The sequence below is a fragment of the Canis aureus genome, chromosome 14, assembly GCF_053574225.1.
Source record: "Canis aureus isolate CA01 chromosome 14, VMU_Caureus_v.1.0, whole genome shotgun sequence".
Taxonomy (NCBI): Eukaryota; Metazoa; Chordata; class Mammalia; order Carnivora; family Canidae; genus Canis; species Canis aureus.
The window spans coordinates 33,346,629-33,368,999 of record NC_135624.1 but is presented as its reverse complement, the minus strand read 5'-3'; the positions used below and the strand labels follow the sequence as shown (position 1 = coordinate 33,368,999).

The 22,371-nt window shown below is 44.5% G+C and overlaps 1 long non-coding RNA gene across 1 annotated transcript in view; it reads right to left on the bottom strand.

Annotated features, from left to right (window-relative positions):
• Nucleotides 1–21,626: 21,626 nt before the first annotated feature.
• Nucleotides 21,627–22,371, bottom strand: part of LOC144283348 (uncharacterized) — a 33,488-nt gene continuing 32,743 nt past the window's right edge. The window contains exon 6 of the long non-coding RNA XR_013351872.1: nucleotides 21,627–21,819. This is a non-coding gene — a long non-coding RNA (uncharacterized LOC144283348). The remainder of the gene's footprint in view (nucleotides 21,820–22,371) is intronic.

Genomic DNA, 22,371 nt, shown 5'->3' with positions numbered 1-22,371 from the left:
CTGGCACAGAACAGGTACACAGTCCACGCTAACAGGATGACTGTCGAACTATGGCATTTGTTTTTCAAATTTCAGAGCAGTGCATGCCCATGGTAATGATTCAAGTAGTACAGGAAAGCTCACAGTGGAGTGAATACTCTCCCCTCCCCACTCCTAATGCCATTACTCAGACACAGCCTCTTTTTCATACTATTTCTGCTTTATTTATTCCATTGTAGGCCTCCATTACTCTAAGTACTACATTTGAACTGTATTTCTTGATTTATTGTTTTACTCCCATCTCACCCACCTCTCCCCAGCATCTGAGAGTACTACTGCTAAGCTTTACGCTCTGCCAGTTGCCTTTATACTTCTAATCATAAGTGTAAGTTCTGTTTTCTGTTCCTCTTCATAGTGTCTCTTAAATTTAGCTTCTTCTTTCCTTTCTTCCACTTCTCCCTCCTGCCCCCATAGCCTCACTCTGGAAGCAACACTAGCTATCAAGGATGTTCATATTTATACTATATTTTCACCCTAATCAGATCTTCTTTGATTTATTTATTCATTCAGCTCAATGCCTTTGTCCTTACGGCACAAACAGGTGCCCTTCCCCCAAACCTTCCTATCTCCACCTCTACACCTCTGCCCCACACTGCCTTCTCAGTCAACTCATCTCCAACAAAAGCAAGAAACAATCCTCTTCTGCTCTGAAAGCTTCCAGCCCAATCTGTTCTCTCTGCCTTGGAATCCTATTTTCTCTGTTATTTCCTAAATCATCATGAAAGCAGGCAGGGCAGCTGAGAGCTGAGTCAGGGACTGTCCCAGGCACTCTGTGTGTGAAAAGAAATATGTCTTGTATGCTACGTAAATCAGGAGTCAACATTTTTCATTATAGACACAGATTAGACTTAATGGGCTGAATTAGTAAATTCAGAAAGGGGCCTGTCCTAGAGCCAAGTCCATCATTTTTATAACAATGTGGTGTTTTTGGAGTGTAATTCTGTAGTTCTTATAACCTGGAACTGTCAGGCTAGCTGAGGAGGCAGCCACTGTAAGAGGGATGGATAATTATTTTTTTCCACTTCAGTTTTTACAATGTAATTAGCCCAGCACTGGAAGGTTGGAGTCTTGGATTCCTGATCCAGAACTACCAATTGTTTGGCTGGACTAATCAAGTGAAGGGGTTTAATCTCTCTCTGAACTTCTCTAACACTTCAGAAGTTGGGTGAAATCATTTTCCAGGTCATTACCAACCCAAATCAGCAATATCACTCCCCTGGTGAAGATGCCATGGACTCCTTACTCATTTCTGCTGTCAGAGTCATCTGTGGGTACCATAGATAAGAGGGCTCTGGTGACTTTCTGAATGAGTGTCTGTTGTTTAATCTACCTAGCATTTATTCTCCCTCTGTTTGGTAACCTAACTGTGACTTTCCATGAAAATATACTCTACCTATCTATGTATGTGACATTGGTGGGGCTGACCACAGCCTTCAGCTCTGGAGAAACATGTGACTCATCCTTGGCTAAGTGACACATTCCACCACCCTGACCACAAGATCAAGCTCCAGATGGGCATGGACAAATTCGAGTGACTCACATATTTTTTAGGTGTGCTCTGGGAGAGACTTCTTGGAATAGAACCAATAGTGAGACTAAACAGTTGAGAAATGGATTAAAAACTATGCCCTCAAGTCATCTCTTAATTTGAACATTCTTGAAAGCAGAGCCTGAGATGAAAATTTAAGTTCAGGTAGTTTATTTGGGGACATTCTTCCAGGAAGGAGGAGTGAGGAAATAGGGAGAGTGGGAATGAGGAAAAGGAAAGCCAAAATAAGTGTTTGTTATGTTTGAGAAACATCTGTTGAGGATGTTCAGTCCTAAGAAAGAGGTATAAGAAGAGAAAATTTCCCCCCAAAGAAACTCTGAATATTATTTTACAGTTAATTATGCCTATGGTTGCTATAGTCAGTTTGTGGTCAGTGTGCTATTGAAGCTCACACAGGGAGGATAGAGTTAGGAAAACCAAGAAAATTGGAGTTAAATCACACCAGATCCTTGACACTTGGTGCCTACTCTTGTCTGGACTAATTACTAATGAAATAATCACATTTTGTTGCTGGTTATGTTGGCTATGCTGACTTGTATTGGCATTCTTGTTACACTATAGCCAAAATTATCTTGACTGATATACTTACTACTGAATGCATCAGGATGAGGAAGAAGGGGAAGAATTCAGGCAATCATGAGGTTTTTAACCTTTGTGCCTGGGCTGATTATGAATTCATTCATTGAGATAAGGAGCATTCTAAGAAGCATAGACTTAGGAAATGGATAACTTCAGTATTTAATACCTTGTATTTGAGATGCCTGCATGACACTCACTTGGAGAAATCCAGTGAGCAACTTGACATGTAGATGTGGATCTCCAGTTTAGACATAGTTTAGGGTACCCCATACATGATGGTGAGAGTTAAAAATGTCTGATGGCTGAGACCATTCATGGAGAGATGGCCAGGTGAGCACATAAAGACATAAATCAACAGAGCTGTACTGGAAGCCCTTTGAAGTTATTAAATGAAAGTTGATGTACTTGGAGGAAAGTAATCCAAATTAGATGTGAGGTGATAGACTCCAAGAAATGAGATCTGACTCATACCTTGTTCCTCGATGGTCTTATCCCAATGAACCACAGGTCCAAGTGGACCCCAGAAAAGAGATCAAGCAGGAAATGACACCCACAGTTTCTCCTAGGCAATGGCTGCACACTTTGCACTTGGGCCTCGACAAGAGCATAATAGAGCAGAAGGATACAGAGAGAATGGATATGCTCAAAGTCCTCAGTTTCTGCCAGGCATCACACATACCCTGTGCCATTTTACCTGGTGGTCACCCTGTGGGATAGGCACTGTCGTCACATCCATTTTATAAGGGAAGCAGAGGCTTAGAGAATTTAAACAACTACCCACAATCACATGCCAGGTAGTGACAAGACCCAGAACCCAGAACCCAAGTCTACCCAATGTTAATATCTTTGCCATCTCCACTATGATATATAGTCTTCATTAGGGATATCCACATGTTCTTGGGAATAATAAGTTGTGACCATATTTATCTTCCTTATATGCCACTGATGGCATATTTCAAACTCATTTTCTAATTATGAATTACATAAGCAACCTAGTATAGCGCATTATGAGTGAAATTTGCTTAATAATTGCCTATGAGGAAAAGAGAATTCCTTTTGAATAAATGTTGGCTAGATCACAGATTGATGATAACTGTGATAAGTTGGATTATTATTAAGCAGGTAATTGCTCCCCTCACCCATTCACTGTGGGCAGAGTATACTTTCTGCCCCCTAATGTTGGGCTTAGCCATATAACATATTTTGATAATGGGATGTTAATAAACATGAAATAAACAAAGGCTTGAAATGTCTTTATGGGGTGGGCTCAACTATCTTGCACTTCTACCCTTACCTTGAGAAAAACTGGTCCCAGGACACCTGCTGGTCCCAACTGAATGAAAGGCACGTCGGGGAGTGTTGTTCCACCTAACTCATGTCCCGCAGGTTGAAGCAGAGCCACTAGAGCTGCCTACAGAGCTGTGATTATGTGAATGGACGCTTACCATTTCATGCTACTGAGTTCTGGGATAGTTTGTTATGCAGCAGTAGTTGACCGAGGCAATTATTGTCAATATAGATTACATTCATTGATGATCCTGATATATTCATTAATTCAATTAATAGTTACATGGCAGTTAGTGTAGTAGGCTCTACAAACAAACTTATGAATACAACAGGTAGCCATGTCATCACAGCCTAGGGGAAGGATCAAAAGAGTAAGTGTTAAAAATGGAGAAATCATTTTGTTTGGGAGAAATGCAAGAAAAGTGTAGGAAAGATTTCCCAAAGAAGTAAAATAAAGCTGGATATTGAAAAACAAAGAAGGATTCGCCAAATAAACAATGCAGCAAGGACTGTAAAATCCAAGAGACCAGAATACCTAAAATACTAGAGGCATAGAATGCAATGAAATCTTTGAGCATTTCAAATTGTGCAAGATTGCTGGTGCAATTGGTGAAAGATTATAAGGACAAATGAGCTCAAGTCAAGAAGGGCCTGTTATGCCAAAGTAGGGAGTTGAATTATATTTTGTAGGCCAGGGATCATAAACTCAAATACAAAATATTTAAAGAAATAATTAAATAAAGTATTGTAACAGTGTAACGTTAAAACTCTGATGGGAAATGATAGAAGGGTATGGAAATCATAGCAGGGACATCATCCCATTGTGGGTTTATGTGCAAGAGAGATTCTTAGAAGAAGCAAAATCACATTTGTAACCAGAGGTGAAAGTGATATTAAAATTAGTTGAGACAGGAGGACACCTGGGAAGGAGATAGGATGGGGGGAAGAGAGGATGTCCCCAGACAGAAAGAAAGGACAGCATACGCAGTGTTCCAGGGGACAGAGAGAACAAAGACTATTAGGGAATGGGAAAGCCTTTCAATAAAATAGAGGCAGAATGAGGAGTGGCAAACAGATCAGGTTGGAGGGATGGCTGAGCTCAGATCACACAAAGACTTGTGAGTCTTGTTAAGAGGTTTGGACTTCATGGGGCCCCTGGGTGATTCAGTCAGTTAAGCATCTGCCTTTGGCTCAAGTCATGATCCCAGGGTCCTGGAATTGAGCCCCGTTTGAACTCCTCGTTCATGGGGGAGCCTGCTTCTCCCTCTCCCTATGCCCCTCCCCGTACTCATGGTCTCTCTCTCTCTCTCTCTCAAATAAATAAAGTCTGTAAAAAAAAGTTTGGGCCTCATGAAGAAAGAATAGGAGGATAAGAAATTGTCTTATTAAACTTTAAAAAAAATCTCGGTATTTTTCTTCTTCCAAAATTATAAATAACTTAGTTTATTCAAATAACACATTTTGAAAATTTTAGGACAAAATAAAAGAAAAATTTAAAAATCTCTTCCAAAATCAACACACCCACTCTAATGATGAAGCACTAGAGCATTTCTAATTAACCAAGAGCTCATTTTATGTTCCTGATCGGTACACTCAGAGAGCCATGTGGATAATTTAATGTGAGGGTGTGAATGTGTGCTTTCCTCCGCTCTTTATTGCATGCTTCAGACGTTGCCATGGGTAACCAAAATCTGTTCCAGAAATTGACAGTTAGTTTGTGCTTACACAAAGGCGGGCTAAGAAGAAGAAAATCTTTCACAGCCCATAATTTTCCTATGACTTCTCCTCTTGGAGTCATCCCAGGTCCCAATCACCCCAGGAGCTTCTTCACCAGGAGATTAGAAACTCCACAAGGGCAGAGACTCTTACTTGTGTTCATTCATTGAACCCCTAGGATATAGCACAGTTCCTAGCACACAGTAGGAACTCAATGTATATTTGTCAAATATGTGGATAAACAGATGACTGATTGACTTGTTCATGTAAATCACAGTTGGCCAATCCAGGTCACTTTACTAGTCTGTGAATTTCCCGAGGTCGTGAAGCAGGTGGTATCCTTCTGTATGACTTCAGTATCTATCACCATGACTCATGGGTCTCCTACATGGCAGATGCTAAGGTCTTATGGGATAGATGGATGGATGGATGAATGAATGAAGGAAGGAATGACTGAATGAAGTGAATTGCAATTACAGTATCTGCAAACCAGAAATAAGATGGAGTCCAAAAACTTAAGTATGAACACAGAAACAGATTAGTTTCAGAAAAGGAGGTTAATAAATGAGTCAGAGGTTGAAAGACATGGCAAACAGAAGGACAAGTGAGAAGGGAAAAAAGTAAATAACCAAAAATCAAACAAAGTGAGTAGATGAGCATACCGTGACACATTCTGTTCTATAGGCCTGGGACAGTTTCCCAAATGTCCTCCATCCTAGGATGCTTCTCTGTCAAGCTATTCCTTCCTTGGTTATTAAGACTTAGCCCGTACACATCACTGTGATATTTAAAGTCCTATAATGATGAAGGTGATAATAATCACCCAGACAAAGTTATTTTTTATTTTGCCTTGAAAGACATATAGGAAGGGAAGAGGTGTTCAGAAAATAGGGTTTTCTCATCTGATTTCTTTGATATTGTTGAGTCAAGACTTAAAGGCTTTTAGGGAAAGAAAATATGGTCAAATGACCTTGACGTTGCCTGTGGTTTTGTAGAGATGTTGAGCTCCTCCCATTCTGCAGACTGCCTCTTTCAGAATACACAGCTGGATGGCACAATGTTTCATTGGGTTCCAGGGAGAACCATAAGGATGTGTCTGGAGAGACTCTGAGTTTACACCCCCATCTTGGATCACTGTGTCTCTTGGTGGGTGCTCTGAGCTGGGCTTCAGATTCCATGCCCAATTGCAATTCTGGTAACATGGTAGGGAGGACACAAAAGTGGTCCATGTAGAGACTTCCATGTCATTGCTGATTAGTGAAAGTGTTTTGGGTGTTTTGCAGCCTGCCTTTCACAGTATGAAGTCCTACTGATGAGGAAATGTCTCTGGTTTTATTTAGAGTGTGAATTATGTGTTTACTTGTCCATCCTAATTCAAATAATAGACATTGCCTCACCCATGTGCAGCAACACCCGTCTTTCATTCAATCCAGAAACACTCCTCTAGGGAGCATAGGTTTGTTCTGGGCTTCTCTAGTCCTGAAAATTCCCCAGCTGGAGATCCAGAATCTCTGAGAACTGGTGGTGGGGAAACAGTATCTTTCCTTCCTCCTTTCTCCCCTAAACACTTATGGAGGGGTAACTCTGGGCATGAAGAAGGACCAGGGAGCATGGGAAATATTTATTGAACATCTACATTGTGATAGGCATAAGCCCAATCATGTACTTTTTTCCCCCAGTGAAACATTATAAGATAGATATTATTATTCTGGTTTTCCATAGGAGAAAATAGAAGTTTGGGAATATTATATAACTTGTCCCAGTTCATACGTCTTAAGTAGTAAAAGTAGGACTCAAACCTGGGTCTGCTGACTCTTTCCCACACAGGTGGCTATTCCCAAAGTGGCTGTAGGATCTCACTTCTCTTGAGGACAGTTAGGTGGTACCAGGATTCTTCTGGAGAAAGCATTCCACATTCCAGCAATGCCTAGATTTAGTATGCACGGTCTCCTGTTCTTCTCTGCTCCCATTCTGTTCCCTGCTGAACATTCTCTCAGGAAGTCACTGGCTGGGCATTATGGACACCTCAGTGCTATTGTAGCCATGGTGCCTCCACTTTTAGCAGATCTCAGTTCCCCAGTAAACTCCTCCTATGGAAGGGAAATCTGTTCATGGCATGACAAATCTAAGACGCGGTCTGTTAGGAGGGATGGTTTTCTGAGAGGGTTAAACAAGGTCCCAGAAACCACACTGTAGACTCAGCCATCACTCTATTCATACCTGGCCAGTCCAACCAAATGAAAATCCTAAAACTAATAGTACAAAGTGTCCTGATAAAGAGCCCCAGAGGCATGGAGAGGTTACAGTTGCGGGTTATAGTGGGAAGGGGAGATGGAAGGGCTAGGCAGTGAGGGACCTGAACTGTCCCATGTGTAAGGCTGTCCCCAGAAGGTCCAGAGCACAAACAGCAGTGAGTAAAGGAATTTAAAGTGCAGGGTTTCTCCAGATGAGCTTCTGAACCCCAAGGATATAGCTTGCGGGCAAGGGTGGCGATGCTAGCTTTGGGACCAGAGCAACAAGCAGGGTAAGTAATGAGACAGAGGAGGTGACAGGGGGAGTAGAGGGCTGCATTCCCATGGGTCTGAGCTGGAAAAATTGCACAGGTAATAATTAGATAACAGCTCTTCAGGTTAAGCTCTCGTGGATGAGTGGAGTCAGGTGAGGCCAGGTCTGACTCTAACATGCCCATAAACCCCACCCCAGAAGCTTCCACTGAGCCCTCTCACTCCCTATGTAGCACAAAGCCTTGTGATCGTGCTCCCTGGGTTCCATTCCTGTCTCCACCCCTTATTAGCTGTACGACCTTGGGCAAGTTCCTTAACCTCTCTGGGATTTGCTTTTCTCATCTTTAGGAAGAGGATGATAATAATAGGATATGACATTGTGATATGAGCATTTCTCGAGTTATCATATATGTTCATAGCAAAACTTGGCACATGGGAAGAGCTACGTGAGTGTTAGCAGTTAGCATTATTATGATTACATCAGATTTTCAGGGCTGGTGGAGGAAGCAGACACACAGGAGGATCTTTGTCCTCAATTTGGAGCTAAGGAGACATGATCTCACTTTGATAAATTAAAAAAAAAAACATGTTTAGGTCCATGATACACCATGGAAGCAGTTATGCCAAGGTGACATCTGGACACGCTTACAGAGGGGACAGCATAGGATAAGGAGAACAGCCTCAGGTGACCAGCAGGCAGAGGACTGGGGCTGGGCTCCAGGGTGAATCCTTAGTGCTTCTCAATTTGTGTCAGATTTTCTGCACACTTGCGGCTCCTCCGTTCACCAACTGTTGACTGTTTGGGGCAAACTCCCAGTGAACTGCTCTAGGGGTGGGCCTGTTTCCCATCACGTCTCTTCTGCAGGCTGTCAGGGTGGAGGCAGGGTGGAGCGGGCTCGGGAGTCACCAGCCGTCCTCCCTGGAGCCTTGGTTTCACCTTCCGTCCTAAAGCACCTGCTGTGTCACAGGTGATCAATGCATGTCTCTGCCCTTACCTTCTGCCACTCATGGCAAAGTTCTAAATAAGGAAATAGCTAAAGGGGGTCTTTACTCTATAGAAGCTGCAAGTTAGTCACGATACCCCCTCCTTAGCGTTGATGGGGAAGATTGCAGAGTCACTGAGAAGATTTATTCATTCAAAAACCATTTATTGACTATTTACTAGGCAACAGTTCCTTCATATATTTTGAGTTCTTGCAACAGCCTGACTAGATAAATGCTGTTATTACTTCCATTTCAGATGACAAAGTGGAGGCTCAGACAGGCCCAGCAAAATGGCCCAAGATTGGAATTTGGAGGTGTCTGATTCCAAAAAGTTAGCTTTAGATGACCTCCTGTGCACCTCTGTGCATTACAACCTCCTGCAGCACCTCATCTTTCAGGAGGCTGGCTTCTTTTTCTGGGTCACAGTCCACTATGAAGGTGTGACATTCAGTGACTCATGGCAAGAGAAGGCCTCCACCTAGGACAAAGGCCCATGAAGCAACATGTGACTCAAGAGAGCTTCCTCCCTCACCCTGACACCCACGCCAGGGAGAAGGCTGAGCGGGGCTGTCAGGTTTTGGAAACAAAAATACTGCATTTTACATTTTATCTGTAAGCTCTAAGGTGAGGGAGCCCTCTGTGTTGGGCAGGAGATGGGTTCAGAGGGGAGTCAGGGAAGGGTTTGCCTTAGACCTCAGGGCTCAGATCTCTCACTTGTCTGAACTCAGTCCAGGATGGCAATGCCAGGAGAGAAAATCTAGAGAAGGTGTAGGGAAAGCAGGATGCCCAGGTCTTAAGACCCACTTCTCCTCTAGGACTTTGGAGCAAGATTCCTCACAAGCACTACACACCAGCTCGTGGTCCTGGGGCACCTGGGCATGTGGCAGGGGCCCAGTGTAGATTCAGGAAGAGCTAAGAGGGGGCCAGAGAGAGCACTCTGAGGCCTCTCAGCTCTAGTTGTGCAGAGGGGAGCATGCATCTCTGCTTGCTCCTCAGTAGCTGAGGCTAGAGAGCTAGGAGCCAGCATGAGGCCATCCTGCTGCTTGCTGAGGCCACTGACCTCCATCCTGAGCCAAAGCTGAGAAGCAAAGCTGAGATGGGCTTACCTGAAAAGAGGAGAGGACAGGAGAGGAAGGGAACAAACAGCCTCCTCACTGCCCTCTGTCTGCATCACTAGCTGCACATCTTAGCAGCAAATGTTAACCTTGTGATGAGCAGAGAAAGCAACCTCCCTAATCGGACTGCAAGGACCCCTAAAAACTCCAGGCTCCACTGTGGGACCCAAATTTTTTCTATGTAGGCCACCACTAAAAAACTGACACTTCCTCTTTGCAAGACTGCAAAATAGTCAGGAGGAAAGGGGAGTGGATCTCAGAAAGACTGAGAAATTTTCTACATAGCAGAACATTTTAGAAGATTAGTGGATGGGTTAGCCATTATTGGCAAGTTGAAATACGTGAAGTGAGTGTGTGTTTCCTCTTCCCAGTGGGATGGAGGCCCAGAATGGAGAGGGTCAAATGCAGAAAACAAAGAGGATATGCTTGTTGAACTCCCTGTTTGTAGTTTATTAACTTATTGCCCCCACTATGGAGGAATGAGGAAATACATTTTTGGCAGAATGAAAATACTGTTCAGAATGACCGCAGAGACTCAAAGAAATAATGGAGGTGCTGTGGTTTTGGTGCTCGATACGGCTGTGGGAAATGGAGAATTGCTGACCCCACAGCACCACACTGCTGCCGGTGGCCAGGATCCTTTCACTGGAGAACCAATCACAAGGCTATGGTGACACAGAGGAAGGCTTTTAAGTTGGCCCTCTATAGATAGGAGGATTCCTGTAGGTTAGAGAGGCAAGAAGAGGTCATCCAAATGCAAGGCCATGGGACACAGTCTGTAGGCATGTTCAGTAACAGCGAGCAGCCCGGTGTGCTGATCATACTTGGGTGCTGGTAGCAAAACCCACCTGCCAGGGTTTCCTAGGTCTTAGGAAAGAAGAAAGGAGCATTGGTTTTTAACTCTGTAAATACCGTATCCTAGAGAAGCTCAAATGAAAAGATCCAAACAGGGGCTCTGCTAGAGGTGGGATTTGAACCCAGGCATTCTGGGATCAGAGTCCACATTCTTCACTGCTCATAGCAATAGATACTCAGTAATCACTTATTGGTTGAATGGATGTATGAGTTAATAGATGGTTCTGAGTTGCTAGAAATGAGTTCAAAGATACAGGGAGAGCCAAACAAAGTAAGCAAGGGAAGGTATGCACGCAAAAACAGTGCCGATAGGAGTCCACACAAAACTCTGCTGGATGAGGAGGTGCTGCTCCACCTCTCTTACTGGTTTCCACTCTTCACAAATAGTATCTTATACTTTTAAGGGTGCTATAAAAGACATCTGACACTTAAACCCCAAACTAATGCTATGGTTCATCCATGTCAAGAATAGTAATTATCATAGATTTCACATGGGCCTTGTTTCTGGTCCTGCTTAGGGCTCAGCCCCAACCCTACCTGAGCCTTCAAGTCACTGTCACCTCCCAGCATGACTAGCACCTCATCTTGGGCTTCCTTGCCGAAGAGAAAAAGTCTTTTAAAAAAAGAGGGGTTGATTATCCACACAAGACAGGTTATATGGGGTTCAACAAAGTCTCAAGGTATAGTCTGGAGTCCTTCTGCTGAAAAACTCATTTCTCCCTCAAGATAACCTCTGAAATTAGTGATATGATCATTGTAGTTTGGGGAATTGGGAAACCAAGTCTGAGAGATGTTACATGATTTGGATGAGATGATAGAGCTTCCTAGTAGCAGGGTAGGACTTGAATGTAAATTCTCACGGACACAGACCCAAACCTTCAGTCTTTTTGTCATACCTGCTCCTGATGAGGCTGATCTTGGGTCTGGGGCCAAGTTGACACAACACTTGAGCTGAAGGACATTGAACTTGAATTGACAAAGTGGAGTGAGAGTTGCCTGAGCTTAATAATTCTGATCCATAGCCTGCCATTCAATATTTGTTCATTCTATCGTTGTATTTGCTGCCAGTCATGAATTAATCAAATATGAGATACGGTATTTACAGAGTTAAAAACCAATACTCCTGTCCTCTTTCCTTCTTTGGTCCAATAACATTCATATTTTACCCAAAGGAATGTAGTCAATCTTGCCCAGAGATGTTGACTCTAGATGTCCTTATCTTATAAAATGACAAACTTAATCACTGTCTGCACACAAACTTAGCATGACAAGTAAATCTAAATAAAATCTAACCTCCTGTAGATTTAACCACACACTACCACTCTCATACTTAAGCATGATTCCCAGCTATTTCTCTCCATTGAGGGAGGGGATGTTTGGAATTTTTTTCTAATATTTTTCATTTGAAACCCCACGATGAAATAAAGAGATTTCTTTTTATTATGCCTAGAGGTGTGGCATCAAGTGCAAAGACTGTCACTTAAGAACATGTTTTGGGGATGAAAGGAGAGCCACAATCCATGGACAGACAGGGAGTTTAGGGCAGCTGGTTCTGGGGTTGTTGAGGGAATGAGTGGGCCCAGTAGCAACTTCTCAGTGAAGTAGGAGGACTCCTCAGTGAAGGAGGTTGGATATAAAGGGCCCAGGCTGGCAGCAAGAGCCCCTGGGCAGGTGGGAATCCATGCTCTGAGCAAGGCAGGTAGGAGCATCATGCTCCTGATGGAGAACACAGGCCAGTGTAGGCCTTACAGAGAGTAGAAGGGCAAGAGGCCAAGAAAACCAAGAGTCAAATTAGAAATGAAGTCATGAAAGCCGAAGGAAATGTTCAGTGGCCAGTCCTTGGTGCAGACATACCACAAGAGACGATGGGCCAGGCCAAAGTCAGCAGCCCTGGTTTGAGAAGTTATCTGGGATCCATCAACTGGAGGAGTGGGGTCACTGCCATCTTGTACACACTTTGCTCAATATTGGCTCAGGGACCAGCTGGGGCAACTTCTGCAGGGGGCAGGCCCTGACTACCTGTGGCTGGGTGGGGATGGTGAAGGGGGAAGTGACAGTGTCTACACAGCTGGCCAGATCTGGGTTTCTACACCTTATTCATTTTTTTAAATAATAAATTTATTTTTTATTGGTGTTCAATTTGCCAACATACAGAACAACAGCCAGTGCTCATCTTGTCAAGTGCCACCTCATTCATTTTTTATGTGTTTTGCTTTCCCCAAGTCCAACAGACCCTTCCCTGAAATCCACCCAGTTGTCTAAGTAATGGGCCCAGTTACCTTAATCATGTTACACACCAAGTTATGAGGTGGTTTTACTTGTCTGCCTAGTTTAGAAAAGCAGTTGACAGGAAATCATCCCATTGTTACCCAAAGTGGAAAAATTGGGGGTTGGAGGAGGGCAAGATTCTTTGGCAACACAGGATGCAAGAAAGCACTTGGGTGGGAAGACTGGATGTGCTGTACCATTGTCACTTATTTGGTAAATAACCTTGGGCAATTAATTTGCCTGCCTCAGTCTTGATATTCTTTTCTGTAAAATGGGCACAGTAGACTCTACTTCCCGTGATTGGAAGGATGATTAACACGGTACCCCATGTATGAAGTGACTTCATATGGTGCCTAAGAAATGACAGATAGTAGGCACATGTGGGAGTGGCCGTACTAGTGATGCTGGTGCTGGTAATCCCCATCACCATCCACTACAGCCCCTGGAAGCTCTCCCTTAGGGGGTTCAGCTGCAAGTCTCCATGGGAAGTAAATAGGGGTTGGTGGGGAAGAGGGAATGAATCAGGTGCACCAGATTTGGACAAAGGCTGCGTAAACTGACCAACACGCATTTCCCACTTCCACCCTCACCCCTCTCTGTCCCTTGCTGGTGGACACTGATGTCATCACCTGTCATCTGAGCAGGTTCTGATTCCAGGTCCAGACTACACATCTGGAAGCAAGAAAGGGGTATTCTAGAAAGGGTCTAGCTGATTTCAGCCCTGGAGATATTGTCCCTTGCCTTAGACTGGTTTGCCTCACGCTACTAAGTTGCCATCACTGAGCCTGAGGCTCTCAAACCTTGGAATTCCCTAGAACCAGCTGGAGAGTATTTTCAACATGCAGATTTCTGGATCCTTCACCTTAAGACCCTGACTCAGTAGGTCTGGAATGGGGCCCAGCTTCAGGTGAGGCTGATGCTTCCTGTCCATGGACCACATTTTGACCAACACTGCCCTAGAAGATTCAGATGAAGGTGGTCTGGGACCACACTTAGATGAATTCTCCACTAAAACTACTTAGTGTAGGCTCCGGCTTACGTATTTTCCCCACACCCTGCTCCCTACCTGCTCACAGCCCAGTGCCTGACACAGACAGGGCCTCAGTGAGTAGTAGTTGAATGAAAGAACCCCCATCACTCTGAAGCATTTCTGGTAGTCTTTACAGAACTGGAAACTTCCCTTGACATCTTTTTCCCAGAGGCAGGGGTCTAGCCTCTTGCCCAGTATATGAGTTTCTTGGGGCTGTCATAACAAATCACCACAAGCTGGGGGGCTTCAAAGAGTAGGAAGGTGTTCTCCCACAGTTCTGACACCCTGATCTCAGGGTGTCAACAAGCCATGTTCCTTTCAACTTCTATTTGGTATGAAGTGCTCTATTCAGTCACCACCGCGTAACTCGCTTCTCTCACACTCAGTTTTGAGGATGTTCTGGATTAATCGTTCATGTGCAGACATTTCTTACTGGTTTGCGAAAAGATGGAGCCCTGGACTACAAGTCTGGAAATCTGAATTCTGATCTTGAGTCTGGAACTGACTAGGTTTTACAACCTTATCCTGTCTGACCCTAAAATTCTCATTTATTTCTAAAATGAGGAGTTTGAGCTAGATGATTTCTAAGGTCCTTTTGAGTTCTATGATTCTGTGATGATGTTTTTTTTTTCTTCTTGGAAAAAGAAAGGGGGGTATTTCATAATGTTGAAATGTTCTGCCTTTGTGCTTTTTCCAGAATAACAGGTCTTAGACTTACTAATGGCCAGAGGAAGAGGAATCATGACATCAGTTTTAATGAAAATTTTAAAACCATGCAAAAAAATCTTTAAAAAATATTAGAATTAAAGAAGGGAGTGGTTGTGAGCTTTTTTAGAGGAGAATCCTCCCTGGTCTCTTCTTAGCCATTCTCAGCCTTCCTTGGCTTGTAGCTGCATCTCTCCTGTGTCTGTCTCCATGTTCACAATGACTTCTTCCCTGGGTGCATTTATGTGTGTCATGTTCTCTTCTTATAAGGACACCAACCATTGGATTCAGGGCTCACAATAACCCAGGACAGTCTCTCTTAACTTTATTATATCTGCATAAATCTGATTTCCAAAGGAGGATTCTGAATTTTCAGATGGACATGGCTGGGAGGAGCACTATTCAGCTCACCAAACCTGGGTGGGCAGATCTGATCCATCTGATTTGAACCAGGACACCTCTGCATTCTTTCTGTACACTCCCCCCTTTCCTCTACTGAGCTTCTGTGCTCTGAACAACATTTACCCTTGATGCTGTGTGACTCTTGCTTTCTGTTTCCACTTGCCCTGCCCCACTGTGTGCCCTCTGTCTTCCATGGGGAAGATCTTAGACTTTGAAATAATTCACTTTCTTGCGCTGCATCAATTTCCTGCTTAACACCCTCCTGGACCCCCATCGCAGCTATAGTTCTCAAACTGGGACAGCAAAGAGATGATATGGACCAAGGATACGAAGCTTAAGGAAAGAAGGCAAATATTGCTGGATTGTAAATTTTCCTGAAAGATGTTGGTGGAAAACCAGTTATGTTGAAGAAATCAAAGGTTTGATGCATATGCTTTTTTTTTTTTAAAGAATAAACATGAGTTTTCAAATACTTTTTAAGCTTGCATTATGCTGCTTGGGTTACTTCTTTCTGAGACTTCTCAAATGTCATTATGCATCTCTGCTCTGGGGTACTTTAACAGGAGACGGGAAGACTATAGCTTTTTGAACAAGACCATCTTTGATGTGGCCCTGCCTATTGATCTAGCTAGTTTACCCCCCTTCTACCCATCACTCTATGTCCCTGGGGTTCCAGTAGTCTTAAGAACCCCAAGTTCAGGAATGCCTGGGTGGCTCAGCAGTTGAGTGTCTATCTTGGACTCAGGTCATGATCCAAGGATCTGGGCTTGAATCCCATATCCGGCTCCCTGCGAGGAGCTTCCTTCTCTCTCTGCCTATGTCTCTGCCTCTCTGTGTCTCTCATGAATAAATAATCCTTAAAAAAATGAACCCCACTGTGTCCCTATACCTTTGTACCTGCTGTCTGGGTCCCCTTTGTTCCCTGCCCACCTAACTTGTCCTTAGTCATCCCATCAGGCTTTACTCAGGTCTCACCTCTTCCAAAAACCTCCTGGATTTTTCTGTGTGGAATTAAGCTCCCCTCTTTTGTGTTCCTCCACTGCTGGCCTTTGACCTTGGGTACAGAGCACCCATGACCCTGTGCTGGTGTCATCCTATCATTTTCCCCTGAGGACTGTGAACAGCAAACACATTTTGGTCATGATAATTCCCCCAGCATCTGACAGTATTGGCCTGTCACCCAGCCTTGAGTGGGGTTTGATCTCCAGGTCTGAGTATGTACCAAATGGAAGACAGCTCAATGGATGGATGAAGACCCCCAAATAGAGTCCTCAGACATTTCCACCAAGATTCCTGTGTTTCCTACTGCCACTGTGACACATTGCTACAGACTCTGTGGCTTAAGACAATGAAAATTTATTCTCTTACATTTCTGGAGAGATGAGTCTTATTGGGTCTAAAACCAATATGTTGGCAGGGTGTCTTTTCTTCTGGAGGCTCTGGAGACAACTCGCTTCCTTGTCTTTCCCAGCTTCTAGAGAGAAACTGCATCCCTTGATATTCACAGCCCATTCCCTTGTCTTCAAATCCCTCTCCCTGAGTCCCTCTTTTTATTAATAAGGACCCTTGTGATTATGTTGAGCCCCTGAATAATCCAGGATAATTTATCCATCTCAATCATATGTGCAAAGTCCCTTTTGTCGTGTAAGGTAATACATTTGCAAATTCTGGAGAATAAGACCTGAATATCTCTTGGAAGTGGCTTAAGGGGGAATTAGGACCTGGACATCTCTGCATATCTGTCAGGAGAAGGTTTACTTTGTTCTGCCTACCACAATGACCAGAGCTCAAAGTCCCCTCCTGGGCTGCCTCCAGCCAATGACACAAAAAGGGCGAGCCTGCCATGTTCCTGGGTGAAGGAGCTCCAGCCATGTATGAGACCATCACAAGGGCTGGGCTTCAGTATTACCTCTGGACCTGTGGTGATGCCAAGACCTCCTTCCCAGCTTCCTCTAACTGTACAAATGGATGGGTTCCCAGTGATGCCATTAAGCTGATCACCAAATGTGCAAGGAAGTTAGTTGCCAGCTCAGAATAGCTCTGAAGTTTCAAGAGCAGAGTGTGTGAAGGCAGAATCAGACTTGGGAGATGATTTTGATAAAGGGAATATGTTCATCAGTGTGGCAGCCACGCTCTCAGGCAGGGGAGAGGCAAGACCCAGATGTCACAAGTTCCCATTCTCTGCTTGCATGGAAAGTGGCCTCCTGCAATGTGTGCCTGGGGATCAGGTGGAAGTGAGAGGGGTGGTGGAGCTCATGCAGTGTGGCTCATATTTCATGTTTTCATTTCCCGGAGGTGCCAGGAGTCAGCCGTATACCAGACACTATGTTTGGGACAGAGGAACAGACAGAGGGACATTGCACTCAGAGCCCAGTGGGGGACACAAGTGATTGTAGTTAGATATAGAGAGTTCTAGGTGGCACTGGGATGGGGTGGCTGGGGAGGGGAAGAATGAACCTAAGCTGAGGATGGAAGTAGCAGACCCCACATTCCTAACTGGGGCACTGGGATGACCAGAGCGGTAGAGAGGAACTGCTGGATGGGAAGTAGGAAATAGCCTAGAATCAGTGTCTGGAGGCAGTATGGCTGTGAGGAGTCCAGACACAGCAGCAGTGTTAAAATATCTAAGAATCATGGCACCTGTGTTGCTCAGTCAGTTGGGCGCCTAATTCTTGATTTCGGCTCAGGTCATGATCTCAGGGTCCTGGGATGGAGCCCCATGTCGGGCTCCACACTCAGTTGGGAGTCTGCTTGAGATTCTCTCACTCCCTCTCCTCTGCCTCTCTCTTTCTCAGATAAATAAAATCTCAAAAAAAATTCCCTAAGAGTCACTATTTCCTGGCTACCGACTTATGGGGTATTTTCAGAAAGCCTATAACTTAGGGTCATCTCCAACAAGTCCCTGAGTCTAAATTGATTTGAGGACTAAAGCAGAAAAATATGTAATGGGCCACCATCCCTGGCTCCAGCCCATGGCACTCACCCCTCCATCCTCGGCACCTCACCCATGCTGTTGCTGCAACATGGGGAGTTCCCACAGCCTCTCTTCTCATCCTGGTAACCCTTTAATGGTAAATGCCACTTAGCTTCCATTCCGGAATTGTGTGCATGAATTTCCGAGCACACTTCAGGCTTGCATTTTTTTTTCTCAGTCCCTTGGGCTTTGTCTGGGTCCCTTTGGGGGTCCCTGTCCATGAAGACCAAGACCTTGTCCACTACAGAGCCCCTGTTGTCCAGGGCTCTGCAAACATGCATTGAATGCTTCCAGTTTCATGCTTGATGTGTTTTTAAATGTGTCTCTTCTGTTTTATAAGAAGCTTCTCATCAAAGATGCCAAAACCACAACTCTCAAGTATTTGGTTGAAGTGAAGCTGAGCATTTGGGTTGATAGGATCAATGAAAGTCAGGAAGCAAAATCCTTGGGACTCGAGGTTGGAGTTCCCAGGTGGGAATTTTGGCTCTGTACTTACCTCGATGATAAGCTCTCGAGCACAGAGTGTTCTGGTGCTTAGGACAGCGAGCAGCACTGAGTGTTTGAAGAATGCATAAGGGAGCATGTTTGCACCTCTTCCTTTCCGATATCTTTGCTTCAACTAGCTGTTTTGCTCTTGGGCCATCGAAAGACTGAGCCATTTTTATGCAGTCCTACTGCCTTTGTTCCTTGCATTCCTGTTTACTTTTAGTGGAAAAAAATATGTATCTGCTGTGATTCTAATATGATCGTTCTATTTTGTGCCCCTTTCTCGCAGCCTGGTAAAAGGGTGATTACTTAGAACTGTGATATATCCCTAGGTCTTTGAACCAAATGGGTGGTGGAATGTTCCTGTTCCCTGAAGTTTTCCTTTCTATCATGCAAAACAGCCCAGGGCTGCAGTGGCTTATAAACCCTCCCCTCCCCAGTTTTTGAATTAACAAACAGTGGCCCCCACTAATGAACTGCTCCCATCAAGCTGATGTTCTCCGTCCCTATTAGCATGATTTTCCAACCCAGATTCACTTCTAATGGGAGTTCTTACTTTCTGGGGCGGAAAAGCTAAGCTTGGCACAATTCAAGTATCTCTTTGTTTATGCCCATTTGCCTGTGATGGAAAGGCCACTAATTTTCCAAAACAGACGCTGGCGGTCTCTGCCAGTTACTTCTCCCAAACTAATTTCCCCCCTTCCTCCTTTCCTTTCCTTTCCTTCCTCCTCTCTGCCCTCCTGGATTCGCATCCTGGTTCCTCCAATTACTTGTTAGCTGACTTTGGCTACATTATTTAACCTGCTTATGCCCATTTCCTTCTGTCTAAAGTGACAGTTTCCACTAACAATTCTATTTTTTTGAAAAGATGCATTTATTTATTTGAGAGAGAGAGCATCTGCGAGAATGGGGGGGGGGGAGACAGAGGGAGAGACTATTTAAGCAGACTCCCCTCTGAGCATGGACCCAGATGTGAGGCTCTATCTCACAACTCATGAGATCATGACCTGAGCCAAAACCAAGATCAGTCACTCAACCGCCAGAGCCACCCAGGCACCCTAAGTCTATCTTTAATATTAAATGAGAAAAATGTGTGGGTGGTCGTGACAGCTTGTCTAGGGCTTAATTAATAAGTGTTTCATAACTGGGGGCTGATCTCCGCTCTGATTCCTCGATCCTCGCCCTTACTCTGGTCCCCTTTCTGTCTTTGCTCTTCCCGACGGACTCTTTCTTCTTTCTAGTTTATAAATTCTTCCTCTCTCCCTCCCTTCTTCTTCATCCCCCCTTTGTAATTCAGCTCTGGTGATGGCCTAATAATCCGCTTGATCAGAAGTTACATTATCATCCATCTGAAATGTTCAGCCGGGTTCCAGGGCCCTTTGAACCGGTGCACATCAATACATAGTCGGTTTATTAGGGACCCACTGTTTACAGCATCGGGACAGCATGGCCTTGTCTCCTGGCCAGCAGCCACTGGATCGCAGAGGTAATCACAAAAGGGTTTATGTTTCTCTAATCAGGATGTAGGAGCATCAAAGGAAACAAACCTCTCATCCCAGGTAAGATTTTTCTCGGGACAAAGCAAGTAAGAAATATGCTTATTATGCCAGAACTTGCAGCCTGCCTCTCAAGCCGAGGCTCATAAATTGTTTTCTCAGTGTTTTCAGGCCAGCTGTTAGCCGTGTTTGCTGACTCTCTGAATCATTGGCCAGCATGTCGGCACCTTGTTAATCACAGGGACGTTTCCTTTGCCTCTTTTTGAAGAGATATTCTGCTTTCTAAAGGAAGACACCATTTGGCAAATCAGAGTTCCATACCAAGTGATGGCCACCCGTCAGCTCCCTAACTGCTTCCTTAGCAGCCATTGTATTATTCCTTCAATTTGTGGCATTGTTTGTTAATATTTCCTCAATCTGAGGAAGCAGAGAAGAGTTTCAGAGTGATTTTTCCATGTATCTGCCAAAACAGACTGGGGTTTTCGGTTTTCTTTTTCTTTCTTTCTTTTCTTTTTTTTTTTTTTTGTTGTTTTTTGGTTCTTTTGCTGCTTCTGTGTGTATATATTCATGTACACAATAGGAATACTTGTAAATGAGATATTCCTACCATCTACCAGTCTAAATGCGAGTGCCCATACTCACTGGCACTTGTTGGGATCATGACAGGACAGTCACAGTCACATCAGGCTATCACAAATCCAACCCTGCTTTTCTTGAGCATTTGCCTGCCACCATGCTGGGGCCAGTGTACACAGTACACACTCAGTTTTGCACAGTAACTCTGTGTGGGTGACCTTACTGTTCCTATTTTGTACATGAAGAAATTAGGGGTGCCAAGGGTATAAGGTGGCAGCATGAAGGGTGAGGTGGGGTGGACATTGTCAAATAAATGTGGGGGACGATGGCAGTGGGGTGATGGAACCCCAACAGAGCGCGTTTCATCTCCTTATACCTTAGTTTACTCATCAATGTGTGCAAGTGGGGAGGCCAGCCCAGTCCTGCTAACCTCACAAGTTTGAGGTGAAGACCAGATGAAATAACCTCGTGTGAAGCCAGTTCTATTGTCCTTCAGAATCTCAGAAGTTGCTGTCATATTCTAGGAGTTGAGGAGACCCTTATGAGAAAGGAACTGGCATTTAGAGTGTGAGCATTGCCATGACCTGGCCGGGCTCCAAACTCTCTCCCGAGTTCTCTCATCTGAATCCTATGGAAAGCCAGGTTGTACTCTTGTTTTCTGTAGGGCAAGCCAGAGTGTGAAGGTGAAGTAACTTGCTCAAAGATACGCAGTAAATGGATAGCAGAAGTAATGTCTGACCCTGTCTTCCCAACAAGAGAACTTAGTTCTGTTACACCATACTCATAAAGTCAAATGAACATTCATTTATGTTTCCCTTTCCCACTCCCAAAAAAGAAGAAGGATGGAAGGCAGGGAGGAAGAGGAGGAGGAAGAGAGGGAGCAAGGAGGGAGGAAGGAAGGAAGGAAAGAAAGGGAAAGCAAGCAAGCAACTCCTTGGATATCTTTTTCAGAAGTGCGCAGATAGAATGTGGTTCGATCAGATCACCTTCAGTAATCTGGCCACATTCTTTGTTAAATATTTATTGAGCAACAACTTGCTGTAGAAACTGTAGTGGTTCAGTTGAGTTTTATTGACTTGTCCCCACCCAGGTCTGTGGTGATGAATAGTGCAAATAAAATGAGCAGTAAGTGGAGAACCCGACTCATTCCACAGACAGGTAAATGAAGGCTTTAGAGAAGTTACTGTAATTTGCTCGTTGCCAGGCTCTGAATCCTTGGTGTTCCAGGAACCAGGCACATGGTCTATTTGGCAGCTGAGAAGCCAACAGAACACAGTAGGTAGTGGAATGTGGGCTACGTACTGAGAACCAACCAACCACCGATCAAATATGGGCCTTGCAACTGGCACACTTGCATTTGATTTTTTTTTTTTAAATTTTTATTTATTTATGATAGTCACAGAGAGAGAGAGAGAGAGAGAGAGGCAGAGAGAGAAGCAGGCTCCATGCACCGGGAGCCCGATGTGGGATTCGATCCCGGGTCTCCAGGATCGCGCCCTGGGCCAAAGGCAGGCGCCAAACCGCTGCGCCACCCAGGGATCCCTTGCATTTGATCTTGACTCTTCTTTCAGGAGGGATCCCTTGGGCCAGGCTCTTAGCTGATCTGGTGTGCCTCCCCCTTCTCCCACGCTGCCCCTGCCCCCTCCCCCTGGTGGAGCAAAGCTCCTGCCGGAATTCTGCAGAGCTGGGATCTCTCACAATTATGTTTCCAGATGAAGCCTCCAAGCTGTTTGGATGACTTTTCTCCACCTCCTTTTACGATGAAGTGACAAAGATGTTTCTGGTTGTTTTGTGTTTTTCCTTTTT